Below are 15,530 nucleotides of genomic sequence, written 5' to 3'. Positions count from 1 at the left end.
AATTCATGAAAACTTGGCTTATTAGGCAAATCGGGCCTAGCATAGTAGGCAGAGAAGTGCGTTCTGGCTATTAGGTACGACATATATATATATATATATATATATATATATATATATATATATATATATATATATATGTGTGTGTGTGTGTGTGTGTGTGTGTGTGTGTGTGTGTGTGTGTGTGTGTGTGTGTGTGTGTGTGTGTGTGTGTGTGTGTGTGTGTGTGTACATGTATGTATGAGTGTGTGTACATGTGTATACAACATTAATAATTTTGTAACTAGCGTCAAACACTGTTACTTGCTTAGCTAACCGAACTAGAGGGTTCAGTTCCTGAACCGATTATGTGCCTCTGTAATCCTTTACACCACCGCCCACGGGATGAGTATGGGGTGCATAATAAAGAAAGAAATAGAAGAAATTGAAATTGCATAATACGGTTATTGACATTCAATAATAGTAAGATAAGTTTTGATATTAAGTTTTTAAGTAAGATAAGTTAAGATAAGTTTTAAGTAAGACAGTTTTGATATTCCTAGAGTACGACTTAATCAAACTAGAAATGCTCTACAAATCAAGGGGCCCATGTGGAATGACCTTCCCAACCATGTTAAAGACTGTACCTCTCTCAACCAGTTTAAGTTAAAAACGAAGCTATACCTAATAAATTCCCTGTAACCTACCTTACCCTTCTATTGTCAACCAATGTCTGTTTTTTTTTTTTTTTTTAAGAGCGCTGTTTGTCGACATAATTGTATTTGTGCTGCTTTTTCATCTATGTTTTCATTTCTTGTTTTCATTCTACTCATTATCCTCAATTAGTATTAAGCTTGTCATTTAAGTTTATCATGCCCGAAACGCTTTGCGTAATAGTGGCTTTAGGCATTGTTTGTACTAGCTCTACCTATAAGTCAACCAATCTTTGTAAAAAATTATTGTATGTATGTACCTTACCTAAATAAACATTTTATTTTTTTTTTATTTTATAAATCAATGAGGACCAAATGGGAGACCAGTGATCAGATGAATATTACAGACTCAAGAGTAGCCTTCTCTTCTTGTATATAAATGAAAAAATAAATTCGTTTGTTTAATTCTAATGCTTGTAGGCGAGAACAGTTGTGAACGCCAGCTAGCGCACAAGTACATGAGCGCCCAAAATACTTTTACACAAAAGACATGTACAGACAGGCGTGTGGCTTCTGACTTCTTTTTTATTGATTAATATTAAATATTAGGCGCTTACCTATAATAGTTATCATTTTATGCAAGTATAACTATCACATAATAAATATAAAAGGAGTTTATCAAAAAACTGACAGAAGTGTTGTGTTTTGTGCGTTGTATCGTGTTTGTGGGCATTCGGGTGTGTTGTGTTTACGCTGGCGGGCGGCGTCCTTACCAACTCCGGATTATGTCTATTACATCACTAAACTTCATTTAATAACTATATGCCTGTTAAATAGAAGATTTTAATTGTTAATAGCATTATATTGTCGTTTTAATATGGAACACGTACACATATGCGAAACGTCTAAAGCTGGTGTCCGAAGTGGTAAAAATATTAGTGTGCGATGTTGTCAATGTACGGAGTGTCTTGTATCAGAGTCCATAGGAATTACCGTTTGTCCTGGCGCCATCTATGTTTTGACAGCAGTACTACTATTGTTCCCACGTTATGTGCTGATCGCTATACGGGTGTTACGGTCAGTTGCTCTTCTATATATGTTTATGGACAACGTAGGTGATTTGAGGCAATTTGCGGCCAGAACGAAATAGTATCCACGCGGAGAGTGATGAAGGAGGATATATACTGCTGTGTACTCGACCAGCGGGTGAGAGGTAAGTTATATCGAACAATTATGGGGAATAGATGGGTTATTTTAAGCGTAGAATGTCAGGTAACCGGTAACTACACAGATGAGGTAGTGTTTTTTTAAGTCTTTATTTACTAAAGTGGAACATTACATTATGCCTTTAGCTGAACAAGTCTACTGGTGGGGGAAGTAGACGGGTTTTATGAAAGTATTTTACCTAAATATTTGTATTTGGTTAACTAGTTCAGCCGTTACCAGGGAGGGTGTTCCTTTAATCTAATTTAAAAATTCTAGCCGGAGAAAGTGATTAAATAAATTGAATAGAACGAAGTGGTTTGCCAGGGTGCTTAACATTTAGTTTAGTTCACTTACTATGCAGCCCATGCTTAAAGAATGCAAGTTTATCATATTGAATTTACCGTAGTTTTACTGAATTTAATATACCGTTTTTACCCTATTTAATTATGTCGGGTAAAGGCCGGTCGTGGAAAGTTCCTAATATAGCAAGTTTTAAAGGAAAAATTTGAGTTGACTTTAACGCTTAAGTTAGTGACCAATTAGCTTAGTCTATTGTGAGGAAAGTTACTAGAATCTAACATTGCAAGTGCCATTTCTCTACTCTTTTTGAGAAACATGACTAGATACATGAATCGCATAGTTTTATTACTAAATGTTCATGGATTAGGTTGCATAGTTGAAATAGTGATAAGGTTTGTGATTTTGTGTACCTTGACTTCAGCAGAGATTTTGATAATGGCGCAAAATTGATAGGGGCTCGGATCATTGGGAATGCTGACTGAAGTTGATTAGGTCATGGCTATACCAAAGGAAATTAGTATAAATGGGGTTAAGTTGGGAGAAGTGTTGTAAGTAGTGCCTAAAAGCTCTCCTTGGACCTCGGTTATTCGCAAGATTATGGTTTAGACTGCAATAGTTGCAGAATTGGCAAATAAAAAATACCGATGCCCTATATAGTTTTGAAATGGTTAAGACTACCAGATGCAGTTTAATGCTGACAAATGTAAGGTTTGGGGGCTAGGTAAAGATGAGATAGATGGTGTAGATTAAGAGTGTTAAATTATTTGCAGGTGGTAAATTCTCCCCGAGCTGGCACTGCTCTCCAGCCTGGGATGTTGATTGGTTAGTCTTCAACTGCCTCCCAACATGGTAGTGAGGTCCTGAGCTGACATGCAGTGAGGAACGTGGAAAGCTTCCTGAATTGGCACGTGGTATGCCTCCCTTTCAAACCAGCAGCTGGCACAAATGTTCCAGCTAACATCAGAATAGTGGATGAAGCAAACACTAAAATGTAAGTGGTACAGTAAATGGACACCCCCCCTCCCTTTTGACACTGAACAGTTGGGTTGAACAGTTGAATTTTCAGACTAAAAAGCTTGGTACATAATTCAACAGAATAAATTTGTCCCCATAGTAGTAAGCAGTGGTTGCAAAAAGAATAAGAATTTGTATATATAAATTTTGTATTGCTTTTATTCAAATGTTATACATGGTTGTTAAATTAAAGTTTTTGCAATGTTCCAGAAAAATGTTCATGACTAAAGTTGTTGGAAAATAAAATTTGTATAGGATGTTGACTTGAAATGACTATAGCTTTGTTTGTAATAAAGGTGGGACAAAAAGATAGTTAGTGCCATTTAAAACGGCAACTGTTAAACTGGTGGTACAGGTATGAACAAAATAACATAGCTATGCAAATAACTTTTTAGTAATATTTACTGTTCACATGACAGGTTGTGGAAGGTCCTGGCAACAAAGAGCTGCAGGAAAATACTTGCAGATCTACAGTAAGTAGTGTTGTGTACATTGGAATTAGAGGGTAGAAGTTAATTGCTAAAAACCTATTAAATATTAAGGTATGGAACTTGAATGGGTATGGAAGTCTAGGCTTAGGCTAGTGGGTACCATATCTGCAAGTTTAGTCCTTTCAGGAATGTATTGAATAGAATGGTATGTTGAAATTGTGAAAATTGTAATGTGAGGCATTAGATCTTAAATGGCATAGTTGAGGGTGTTTTATTAATAAAATTTTAATGAAATATAAATCTTTAGTTAACATTAAATGTTTTAAATAAGCTTTAATCTATAAATGTATAACACTTAAGGGTAATCATGAGTCAATTTAAGTTAATGGCAGGAAAAGTTTTGTTCTAAGTGATGGTATTTTTCCCTTGAAAGTAAAAAAAAAATATTCAATGTTTACTTTAGCTTGGTTTTAAATTTATATAGTTTTCCAGAATGTGTTTGGAAAGTCCAGAAGTCCCTCTGTCAGTTGCTTAAACAGAATCAGGCGAGTTGTAGTAAAGGTTAATCTAAATAGATTTGCATAAAAGTAAAAAAATAGTAATAACTTAACTTTAGCCAATGCTATATTATTTAAATGTAAATTGCCATTGAAGTGCAGTTGTGGATAGTTTCTCAAATGACATTTACTGAAACTTGGCAAATTGATGCCATATATATTTATATTGCTAAATTAGATCTTTACTACTGCTACTAGAATATGTAGGAAAGGTAAATTCCTTAAAGTAATTTTTTCCATCTGAATTTGTAAACTACTGAATGCTAATTTGAAAATTAAAGCAAGATTGGCTTTAAATCTGAAATTAATTTGTTGAAATATTTTCCAGGTGAAAGTGATTGATGCATGGACTGGCTTGGAGTGAGTCTCCTTTACTCTACAAAAGTGGGTGAGTTTGAATTTGATGTTTTAGCTATATCAATGACCTAATCTTCTCTTATCTAGTCCATTTATAGGTGTGTAACCATGTCCTACTGTTACAACCCACAGGGGATGATGCAGTTTGTACTGATCCTACCCCATTTCATAAAAGGGGACCAGGCAGTCTTGCAGATTTCCCTGGCATGGCTTTTTCAGAGCTTTGCTCTACTACTCGTCTAATAGATGGACTAGATTTGCATAGGTTTAGGGACCCTTAACAATGGTTACATTGTTAATTCTCACAGGGCTTGTTTGCATCTAAAACTTGTCTGGCATGCATTGTACAGTGCTTTCAGTAAAGCATATGTACAATGTGTTTGGCACTAAAGTGGTGGATGTAATGCACCCATTCCGGGAACAAGCTCTGCACTAAAATCAGAGGAAGGGATAGGCCTTGAGCCTGTTAAAAGATAGGCTGTTAGGATTTTTTGGCCTTATTATTAGGCATTGGTGATAATAAAATTAGTGTCCCTGTTTAATGTTTTTTTCTTTTACAGGTGATTGTCTCTGGAGTTGTCTTGGCCTTTTGGATCTTCTGTTCATCTAGGAGCATCTGTCCCACAACCTGAAACAGTTCATATAAATGTTTGTAACAATTTCGTAATTGAAAGTAAAAAAAGTTACAACACAAATAACTGGTAACTGTACTTCATCTAATTGTAATATATAATTGAAGTTTAAATATGCTTTTTCTTTCAGACTATAGATTAGGAAGTCCAGAACAACATCCTAGTTTGAAGGTGGTGTTTGCTCGACATTCAGAATCGGGTGAGTGTGGTAGTAATGATAAATTAAAGATTTGCATTATATATTAAATTTAAACAATGTAGCATTATGTCTGAAGTATCTTTCTCCACTTAAATGTACTAAACTTAACTTGAATAGCCATATCTACCTTTTTAATTGCTTGATTAGCATTAATAAAATTTAAAATTTTAGCCAATTTTAAAGGAACACTACCATTGTGAATTTGCAAAGAAACTAGAGTAAAAAGCTGTATTTATAAGCTAATTTAGTTAAATGTTTCAGGTACTTTGCTAGATTACAATGGTATCAAAGCAGCAAGTGGCTGTTCTACTCTGCACATCTATGAAGCTGGTATGTTGAATTACATGTTTTAGCTATATAAATTATTACCAATATGGGGATGCAGGGGCGGGGGAATACCAACTTTAAATTATAATTGAAAATAAGATTTCAGTATGCTACTTTTTAAATTGTTACCAAATTGTTACTAAAAGGGCTTTTTTCTAGAATCAATAAATGAAAGACGGGGTGGGGGAAGTAGGTAAATAGTGTATTTTGAAAAAGGCAAATATTTAAGTTTAAACATTGCTGTGGGGAAAATTTTTATTAACCATATTAAATATTTCATTGACAGGTTGTGGAGGGTGCTTCCAACATAACTTCAGGAACAGTGTACAGAACAATTGGTGGAACTTGTATGCTACAGAAAGTAGCACAGGGGCTGGCCAGCTGAGCAGACAGCACACTGGAGATGTGATCGTGGTCCCAGGTTGAATCCTGGCAAGAAATGGTGGGCTGAGTTTTTCACCCTATGCCCCTGTGAGTTAGTCAGCTGTAATGGGCTGCTTTGTGGGGGGACTAAAGGCCTGAAATTGCAAAGATACTTTTGCCCTCTATCATTCTGACAGTTAAGAGTACTGCTATAATTAGTTTAATAAGTAGTATTTAAATAGTGAAGGGGCCTGGAAATGGGGGATAAAAACTGTAGTTCTAGGCCTTGATAAGTGGGTACAATAAAAGTTTAGTCCTTGCAGGAATTGTTTTGAATAGCAAAGAAAATTTAAAATGGTAATGTTACACTTTATTTAATTTAAGAATTGAGGGTATTTAGAATGTTTATTTAAATGGTAATTGGTTTGCTTAACTTCAGTTACTTGGTTCTAAAATAATTGGCTAAAAGTTTTTCCATCTATAAATTGCACACAATAGTGTGATGCATCAAATGACCAAATCCACAAGGGCTGTGATGAGGGTTGAAATGTCCCATGACATTTAAAAAGAAATTGCAACAGGGAGGTAAATTGACCTCATGGATTTGTTCATAATTAAAAGTTAAAAAAAAATAATGGTACAAGAGACAAATTAAATATTGACTAGTAACTGTACTTCATATTTTTTTAATGTAACTAGTTTAAATAGGCTTTTTCTTTCAGAATTGGGAAGTCCAGCTGTTCATCCTAGAGTTTGAAGGTGTTGATTGCTTGACATTCAGAATGGGGTTAGTGTTGGTGAATATTTTAAATAGAAAAATAAGTAAGGCATCGGTGGTTGCATGTAGATAATGTAAAGTAAAAATTCTTTCTGTACTTTAAAGTACTTGTTAAACTTAAATAGTTTGAGTAGCCATATCTAAGTCATGTGCTTGATTAGCATTAGTGAGAATAAAATGTTAAGGCACATTAGCCATTTGAGTTTGCAAAGCAACTTTTAATACAAAATTTATAAGCTAATTTGGTTAAATGTTTCAGGTGGTAATGGAGATTATGATATCAAGGAATTGACTGGCTTAAGAAGTGTAGCTGTTCTACTCTGCACATCCAATAAACTGGTATGTTGAATTAAATGTTTTAGCTATATCAAATAATTAACACTTTTTGTATCTAGTCCATTTATAGATGTGTACCAAAGTCCTACTGTTACCACCTGCAGGGATTGATGCAGTTTGTACTGATCCTACCCCATTTCATAGAAGGGGACCAGGCAGTCCTGCAGATTTCCCTGGCTTGGCTTTTTCAGAGCCCTGCTCTACTACCCATCCAATAGATGGACTAGAATTGCATAGGTGTAGGGACCCTTAACAATGTGCAAACATTGTTAATAACTACAGGGCTTGTTCACTGAAAGAGTGGATACATCCAGAGGTTTAGTGCCTGGAACATGATGTACATAGGCTTTACAAGAAGCCTATGTACATCATGTAACCAAAAGATGTGTTCCACTCTTTCAGCCAACAAGTCCTGCCTCAAAATGCAAATAAGGGGTAGGCCTTGCTGAGCCAATCTTAAAAGATTGGGACTTAGGGGTTTTGGTAGTAATTTGTTAGTGTTAATAAAATGAGTGTCCCTGTTTGATATACTTTATTTTTCTTTTACAGGTGGTTGTTGTCCTTGGTACTCTGGATGTTTTCCTGGCCTTTGAAGTTGTTTGGAGTCTTCAGTTGAAACCTCAACCTGAAACAAAATTGTCAACATTAGTTATATTGTATACTATTAAATCTTTTAATGAAAATACTTTATACTTTATCCTGAAAGTAGCTATAATTTAATCATGCTGGAAATTAATATTACAAACAATATCTAAAAAAAACTTGCTATAAAAGTTTATATAAAACTATAATAAACAAAGGTATAATACAAAATATATAAAGCTAATATGAACTTAAGTTCGTTAATTATATAAAGCTATAATATAAGTATATATAACAGTTATGTTAAACTTTAAGTTTATATTATAACTTAGTTATATATACTTATAGCTTTATATAATTAAACTTAAGTTTTTATTAGCTTTATATATTTTACCTTTAACAAGTTATATAAAAAGGTAATATTATACCTTTAAGCAACATTATATTTTATAAGTGAAAACTAATTTTGACAACTTAAAAGCTTTGCATACCAAACTACTCATTTTTAAAGTTATCAGGTTAAACTGCAAAAGATAAATTTTAGCCATTATTTTAATAGTTAATTTAATCTAACAAATTTCACTTTTCAAACAAATGTATAGACTAAAGTTAAAGCTATGGAACATATTGATTAGTGGAAATGATGTAAAAATTTACATCAATGATAAGATTAAACTAAATTAGCTAAAATTTTTTTCCCACAAGTGTCACAACTTGATAGGAAACATGAAAGTGTTTCCTAACAATATTGTCTAATGGTACCAAACCCTTCAATTTTCTACGAGTCTAAGAAGAAAAGAAACAAAACCATTAGACATGTCCAATCTGTTAATATAATGATGCACTGAAGTGTCCTACCAAATATTAGTAATGAACACTAAATTATTCACACCAGACATCCCATTACTACAAATGTTTCAAACTGCTGAAGATAACTATTTCAAGATAGTGTATATATAAACTATCTGCCTATAACAGCACCATAAATGGGAAGAGCCTTACAAACTAACATTCAAAAAAACTTCAAATACCTGGAATTCAATCCAAGCTATTAAATGAATTGACAGCCAAACTTACTGCCACTTAAACTCGCTACATAGATTTCAAATGTTACTCAAATTTTTAACACTGCCAAGCAGAAAACTTTCAAATTACTTTGACCTCACATCTGCAAGGTCCTGAAGGGAAGAAACATTAATATTCTTGTAAAATCTACAAAACATTGGTTTGTTAAAAACAAACCTGTTCACAATTTTTTTCTGATAACCAGCTATTCAAACACACACACTGTGTTTGATAAAGCACCATATCAAAGGCTAGGAGTGAAATATGAAGCACATGGAATAAAGGATAAAAAGATTGCTTAATTAAAACAAATAAATTAAAGCTTCCTCTGAAACAGATTTGACTGGAAAATACGGCATGAAGCGTACCACAAGGGTCTAAACCTTATATACCTCAATGACAAATCAAATTATTACAAACCACATCAATTTTGCAGATGACACCAAGATTTATGGTATAGGGAACTTGAAAAAATGATATCGAGCCCTTACAAAGATCTACGGGAACTCTAAAAATGGTTACAAGACTGGCAAATTCCTATTATTATATACAGTATTTAACATTGCAAAACCTTACAGGTGAGCCAGAACAATCCATATCACAACTACCACATTAAAATGAAGAAGAACAATGAAATAAAGGACCTTTGAGCTAGATTCCGTCATTAACCAAAAGTTGCTCCAGTAAAAAACAAAAAACCCTAGAATTAATCAAGCTACCTTTTGACTTTAACGAAAAGAAGGTAATTATTCTAATGTCCAAACATTTATACACAACATATCTATAATCACCAAGATAATTGAAGCCAAGCATGGAGACCCCCACCTTCTTTACAAAGTAAGTAATTATCAAAAGAAGGCACCAAACCGGGAAGGCTATGTAGCACCATCAAATACGCAAAATAATCAGAGGGCGCTAAATATCACCAAGGATGCCAATACGAGAACAAAAACGCATAAGGCGAACGATATCAAAAGTATCCGAGTCACCAAGAATTCTATCGAGGGACAGGTGACCGCGAGGGGCGGTCGGAAAGCAAGACACACGCTCGTCCTGGAAGTCAGGACATTCAAGAAGGACATGCACGACCGTAAGAGGGACAATGCAACTAGGACAATAAGGAGCAGGGCGGCGCTCCATCAAGTGACCATGGGTTAAGCGAGTATGGCCAATGCGCAACCTCGCCAGAGCTGTTTCCCACCGCCGGTTACGGTGGAAGGAGGACGGCCACGAGGAAACACAACATTTAAGAGTACGTAGCTTGTTACCAGTAACAGACAACCAAGAAGCCTGCCAACGGGTAAGGACTGAGGAATGGATAACCGGGTAAAAGTCGGAATACGGAATGCCTTTACGAGAGATGGGACAAGAGCGGACAGCTTCCTTAGCGGCAGCATCCGCACGCTCATTTAAAGACACGCCAATATGGCTGGGAACCCAACAAAACTCAACCGACTTAAATTTACTGTGAACGAGAAACAGCCAATGCTGGATCTCGACAACTACTGGATGAACTGGATTAAAGCACCCGAGAGCCATGAGGGCACTACGAGAGTCAACAACAACCACAAAGGAAGACTGACAACGAGAAAGCAGGAGACGAAGAGCATAGAGAATAGCATAAAGTTCCGCTGTAAAGATGCTAGTCTCCGGAGGCAAGCGACACATATAAGTGCGATCAGGAAAAACAACAGAGTAGCCAACACCGTCCGCTGACTTAGACCCATCGGTGAAGACAGAAACGGAGCGGGAGTGAGAAGAAAAGTGCTCGAGGAAAAGGCGTTTTAGAACCGTAGGAGGGGTAAAAGCTTTAGTGATACGAGTCAAGGATGTACAAAACCGCGGAAGAGGGACCCTCCACGGGGGCAAAGAAGGAACAACACGAGGAGAAACATCAGAAATACGAACGGAAAGAGAATCCTGTAGGCGAGATAACCGGACAGAAAGAGGGAGGTGGTGAAGAGGAACAGGAACCGCAGGAGGGGTAAAAGTTAAAGCACGACAGAGGCGAGAGGAAGGATGTTGCAAGGACCGCGCAAGATAGCGAAGACAGTAGCGATCACGGCGGTCCTGGAGAGACAGGAAGCCAGTGTCAACATACAAGCTAAGGACGGGAGTCGAACGAAAGGCACCAGAACTGAGGCGCAACCCAGTATGGTGCAAAGCATCAAGACAGCGAAGAGTAGAAGGAGAAGCAGACGAGTAAGCAGGGCAACCATAATCGAGCTTAGACAGGACGAGAGAGGAATGTAAAGCAAGGAGAGTGCGCCTATCTGCCCCCCAAGAAGTATGGGACAAGACCCGAAGGAGGGTAAGGGCCTTAGAGCACTCAACACGGAGGTAAGAGATATGGGGAGACCAAGACAAACGAGTGTCAAGGAATAACCCCAAAAGCTTCGCGGAATCTTTGTATTCAAGGGGATGACCATAAAGTGACAAAGAGGGACGAAGAACAACCCGTTTCCGCGTAAAAGTCATGGCACAAGTCTTAGAAGTAGAGAACTTGAAGCCATGACCTGTGGCCCAAGACGACACGGCATCAATTGCAAGTTGAAGCCGGCGTTGAAGGAGAGGCGAATCATCACCCTGACAACAAAGGGTAAGATCATCGACATAGAGAGCGGAGAAGACACCAGAAGGAAGAGAGGAAAGAAGACCATTGAGGGCAACCAGAAAAAGAGTAGTGCTCAGAACACTACCCTGGGGCACACCTTCGTATTGCTGAAAAGAGGGAGAGAGAGCGGTACCAAGGCGCACCCGAAAGGAACGACGAGAGAGGAAGCTGCGGAGAAAGAGAGGGAGATGACCACGAAGGCCAAAAGAATGAAGTTGAGATAGGATATGATAACGCCAAGTGGTGTCGTAAGCCTTTTCTAGGTCAAAAAGGACGGCAACAACGGAGGTCTTCGCAGCAAAAGCAGTACGAATATAGACCTCCAAGTTCACCAGGACATCTGTCGTGCTGCGGCACTTGCGGAAACCAAATTGAGAAGGGGAGAGGAGGTGATGGTGTTCCAGGAACCACATCAGACGAACGTTAACCATACGTTCAAAGAGTTTGCAGACACAACTTGTGAGAGCAATAGGGCGAAAGTCCTTAGGGGAAGTACCCAGAGACCCCGGTTTGCGAACAGGGAGGACAACGGCATCGAGCCAGTCCTCAGGGACTGACGACGACTCCCAGATCCGATTATACAGACTCAGTAAATACTGAGACGTGCTCGGAGGGAGATGGCGAAGCATCTCATAATGAATACCATCGGAGCCCGCCGCCGTAGAACCGCAGAGGGCCAGGGCAGAACGAAGTTCAGAGAGAGAGAAGGGATCATTATAGGGAAGCTGAAGATGAGTGCAGAAATCTAAAGGACGAGACTCAAGGACAGGTTTACGAAGAAGGAAAGATTGGGGAAGATGAAGACCAGAGCTAACAGAAGAAAAGTGGGAACCCAGTTCGGAAGCGACCTGCAACGGGTCCGCCACAAGAGTACCATGGAGGTGAAGGACCGGTGAAACATCGGGAACGAACTTACCCGCTATCTTGCGGATACGCTTCCAGATCTGGGCCAGAGGGGTTTCGGACGTAATTGTCGAGACATAAGATGCCCAACATTCACGTTTAGCCGTACGGATGGCCCTACGGGCCACCGCACTCGCTTTCCGAAAGAAAAGAAAAGAATCGGTCGTCTGCCTACGGCGGTGCTTCTTCCAGGCTGCACGCTTACAGCGGACAGCCCGAGCACAGTCCGCATTCCACCAGGGAACGCACTTCCGTGGACCCCGAGAGGAAGAGCGAGGAATAGAGCGGAGGGCAGCGTCGAAGACAGTGTCATGAAAAAGGAGGAGAGCGCGAGAGAGGGGCAGAAGGGAGAGGTCAGAAAGAGTAGCACTGAGGGAAAATAGGGTCCAGTCCGCCTTAGCAAACTGCCACCTAGGGAAAGAGAGGGAAGGGCGAAAAGAGAAAAAGGAAACAAGGATGGGGAAATGATCACTTCCATGGAGGTCATCAAGAACCTGCCATGTGAAATCTAAGTAAAGAGAAGAAGAGCAGAGAGAGAGATCAAGACAAGAAAGGGTGCGAGTTCGAGAGTCCAAATGAGTGGGCTCACCAGAATTCAGAAGAGACAGGGAAGAAGAGAGGAGAAACGGCTCAAGGAGGCGACCCCGGGTATTCGTCAGAACGTCACCCCAAAGAGAATGACGACAATTGAAGTCACCCAGCAGGAGCACAGGCTCCGGCAAGGAGTCTAGGAGGTGTTTCAAATCAGGAAGAGAGAGCGGGACACTCGGGGGGAGATAAATGGAACAAACTGTGTACCATTTCCCCACAAAGATACGAGCAGCAGAACAATGGAGAGGCGAAGGAAAAAGTAAAGGAACAAAGGGAACATCAGCCCGAATCAAGAGAGCAGAAGAATTAGAAGCCCCAGCAATGGCTGGGGGGGGGGGGAGAGAAAGGAATAGCCACGAAAACGACCAGGACGAGCACCAAGCATTGGCTCCTGGAGACAGACACAAAGGGGCGAAAACCGCGAAACCAGAAGTTGGAGTTCGAGGAAATTGGCGTAATAACCTCGAACGTTCCATTGAAGAATGGACAACGACGAGAAGAGAAAGGACAAAAACAGAGAACAAGGAAGAAACAAAGGCGAAAGACCAACAGAGCACGTTAAAGAATATCAGGGTCGGGATCAGGGTCAGCAAAGTCAGGGTTAGGGGGCATGGGTAAACTGAGCAAAGACGGAGGGAAGGAAACGGGAGAACAGATCAGAGGTGGGCGGGCAGGGTCCGGAGGAGGAGGAGGAGGAGGAGGAGGAGGAGGAGACAACGGAGAGGAGCAGTCAAGGACAGCAGCAGGAAGAGGGGGAGTAGAAAGAGAGGAGCGCACCCCAGCAAGAGCAGCAACCGAAAGGGAAGCAGGGGCCAAAGAAACCTCCATAGCAGGAACAGGGGGTGCAAGCACTGAAACGGGAGGGGAAGGAGCAACAGAGCCAGGAGGAGGAGCTGAGGAAGAGAGCGAAGCCTTCTTACCCGCCGGGGAAGAGGAAGGAGAGGAGCCAGGCTTACGCTTCTGACTTAAAGAGACCGGTGTCCCAGCAACTACGTACCGGGCAACGGATTCCAGTGTCTCAACAGGAGACGCCGAACGAGAGCACACACGACGGCCGTTAGGAGAGCGATGGACATCCGCCCGCACCGACAGGCGGCGGGGAGAGCCGATAGATGGAGGAAGAGGATGGGAAGGAGGATCGGAGGGGGACGAGGAAGAAGACACAGAAGACACGACAGACCGGGTAGAAGGAAGGGGAACCCCAGACAGAGGACCAGGAGGAGGATCCTTCGGGAGAGAACCCAAAGGGACAGAGGAGGGGGCAGTGGGCGCATCAGGGTCCAAGGCCCGGAAACGGTTGTGAGTCTGAGGAAGGCGGGAAGGACGAGGAGAGGAAGAGCGCAACACGCGAGCATAAGAGATATTAGCATAAGGCGGGAGCCGGCGAACCTGGCGCCTCGCCTCAGGAAAAGATAAACGCTCCCGGTGCTTCAAGTTGAGGACGGCTGCCTCAAGCTTGTAATGGACACACGCACGGGAGAAGGTAGGATGGGCCTCACCGCAGTTGAGGCAACGAGCCTGGGGAGAAGCGCACTCCGACTTAGAGTGACCTTCGCCACCACACAAAGGACAGAGAGAGACAGTCCCGGAGCAGCGGAGGGCACCATGCCCAAACCTCCAGCACTTGTTGCAGAGCCGAGGAGAAGGAATGTACTCCTGGACAGAGCACCTGGCACCAGCAAGAATGACAGAGGGTGGAAGGGTCCTACCATCAAAGGTAATCTTCACAACCCGGAGGGGTTGACGGCGACTACCACGAGGGGGACGAGTAAACGTGTCCACCTGGAGAATAGAATGGCCCTGGGCAGCGAGGATATGTCGAATATCGTCGTGGCAGTCGCGCAGGTCCCGAACACCGGTCGCAACATGGGGCGGGAGCAAAATAGTGCCAACACTGGCATTTAACTGAACGTTCTTCGAGACCCGAACGGGGGTCTCGCCAAGGCAGGATAAGGCAGCCAAGCGGGAAGCAGCATCCTGAGAAGGAGCAGCAACGACACGTGTACCGAGACGAGTGGGGTTGAAAGTAATGGAGGCATCCACGGAATCAATGAGATGTCGATGGAGGGAGAAATCGTCAGGAGGCGCAGAATCAAGAGGGAGGAGATCAAAATATTTGGCCCACGAAGCGGGACCAAACAAGGCTTGATAGGTAGCAGAACTGGAAGGAATCGAGCGAGGGCGGCCGTGACGAAGACGGCGGTGAGAACCCCCAGAGAGAGAGGGGTTAAAAGGCGCAGTAGTTACAACTAGAGAAGGAGCCGCGCCAGGGGACGAGGTAGTCACCACTGGGGGCTTGGGGCTCGACCCAACCACAGAGGAGGGAGGGGAGCCAGAGGAAGGAGTCAGAGAGGCCAAAGGAGGAGCAAGGTCGGGGCCCAATGCAGCGGAGGCTACAGAGCCCGGTCTTCCAATACGAACCGACTCGGGGGCTTGGTCGCCCACCCCACGAGCCTGAGAAGGTAAACCAGAAGAAGCCGAAGCAGGGGTAATCATCTTGACGAAAGAAAGAATTCACTCACGAATGTGCCCCCACACCCACCATGGAGCCACAATTAGAGGCAGGACACCCAACAAGAAGCTATCGCCGATCTTGTCGGGGCCTCCTAGGGGTGCGTCGCGAGTATACGCCCCACAAACGCCACC

At 41.4% G+C, this 15,530-nt stretch overlaps 1 long non-coding RNA gene across 4 annotated transcripts in view; it reads left to right on the top strand.

Annotated features, from left to right (window-relative positions):
* LOC138369528 (uncharacterized) overlaps positions 1–7,812 on the top strand; it is a 29,799-nt gene extending 21,987 nt beyond the window's left edge. For 2 of the 4 annotated variants that reach the window (XR_011229871.1, XR_011229872.1), the window contains exons 2-11: positions 2,906–3,126; positions 3,569–3,622; positions 4,466–4,525; positions 5,055–5,142; positions 5,257–5,325; positions 5,587–5,655; positions 5,939–6,123; positions 6,738–6,802; positions 7,053–7,132; positions 7,679–7,812. This is a non-coding gene — a long non-coding RNA (uncharacterized lncRNA). Of the gene's footprint in view, positions 1–972; positions 1,843–2,905; positions 3,127–3,568; positions 3,623–4,465; positions 4,526–5,054; positions 5,143–5,256; positions 5,326–5,586; positions 5,656–5,938; positions 6,124–6,737; positions 6,803–7,052; positions 7,133–7,678 lie in introns of those variants that run through there. The other 2 variants (XR_011229873.1, XR_011229870.1) reach the window with 2 other exon arrangements.
* Positions 7,813–15,530: the final 7,718 nt, after the last annotated feature.

This window comes from Procambarus clarkii, chromosome 28, assembly GCF_040958095.1.
Source record: "Procambarus clarkii isolate CNS0578487 chromosome 28, FALCON_Pclarkii_2.0, whole genome shotgun sequence".
In the NCBI taxonomy this organism is placed as follows: Eukaryota; Metazoa; Arthropoda; class Malacostraca; order Decapoda; family Cambaridae; genus Procambarus; species Procambarus clarkii.
This window is presented reverse-complemented; position numbering and strand designations above follow the sequence as displayed.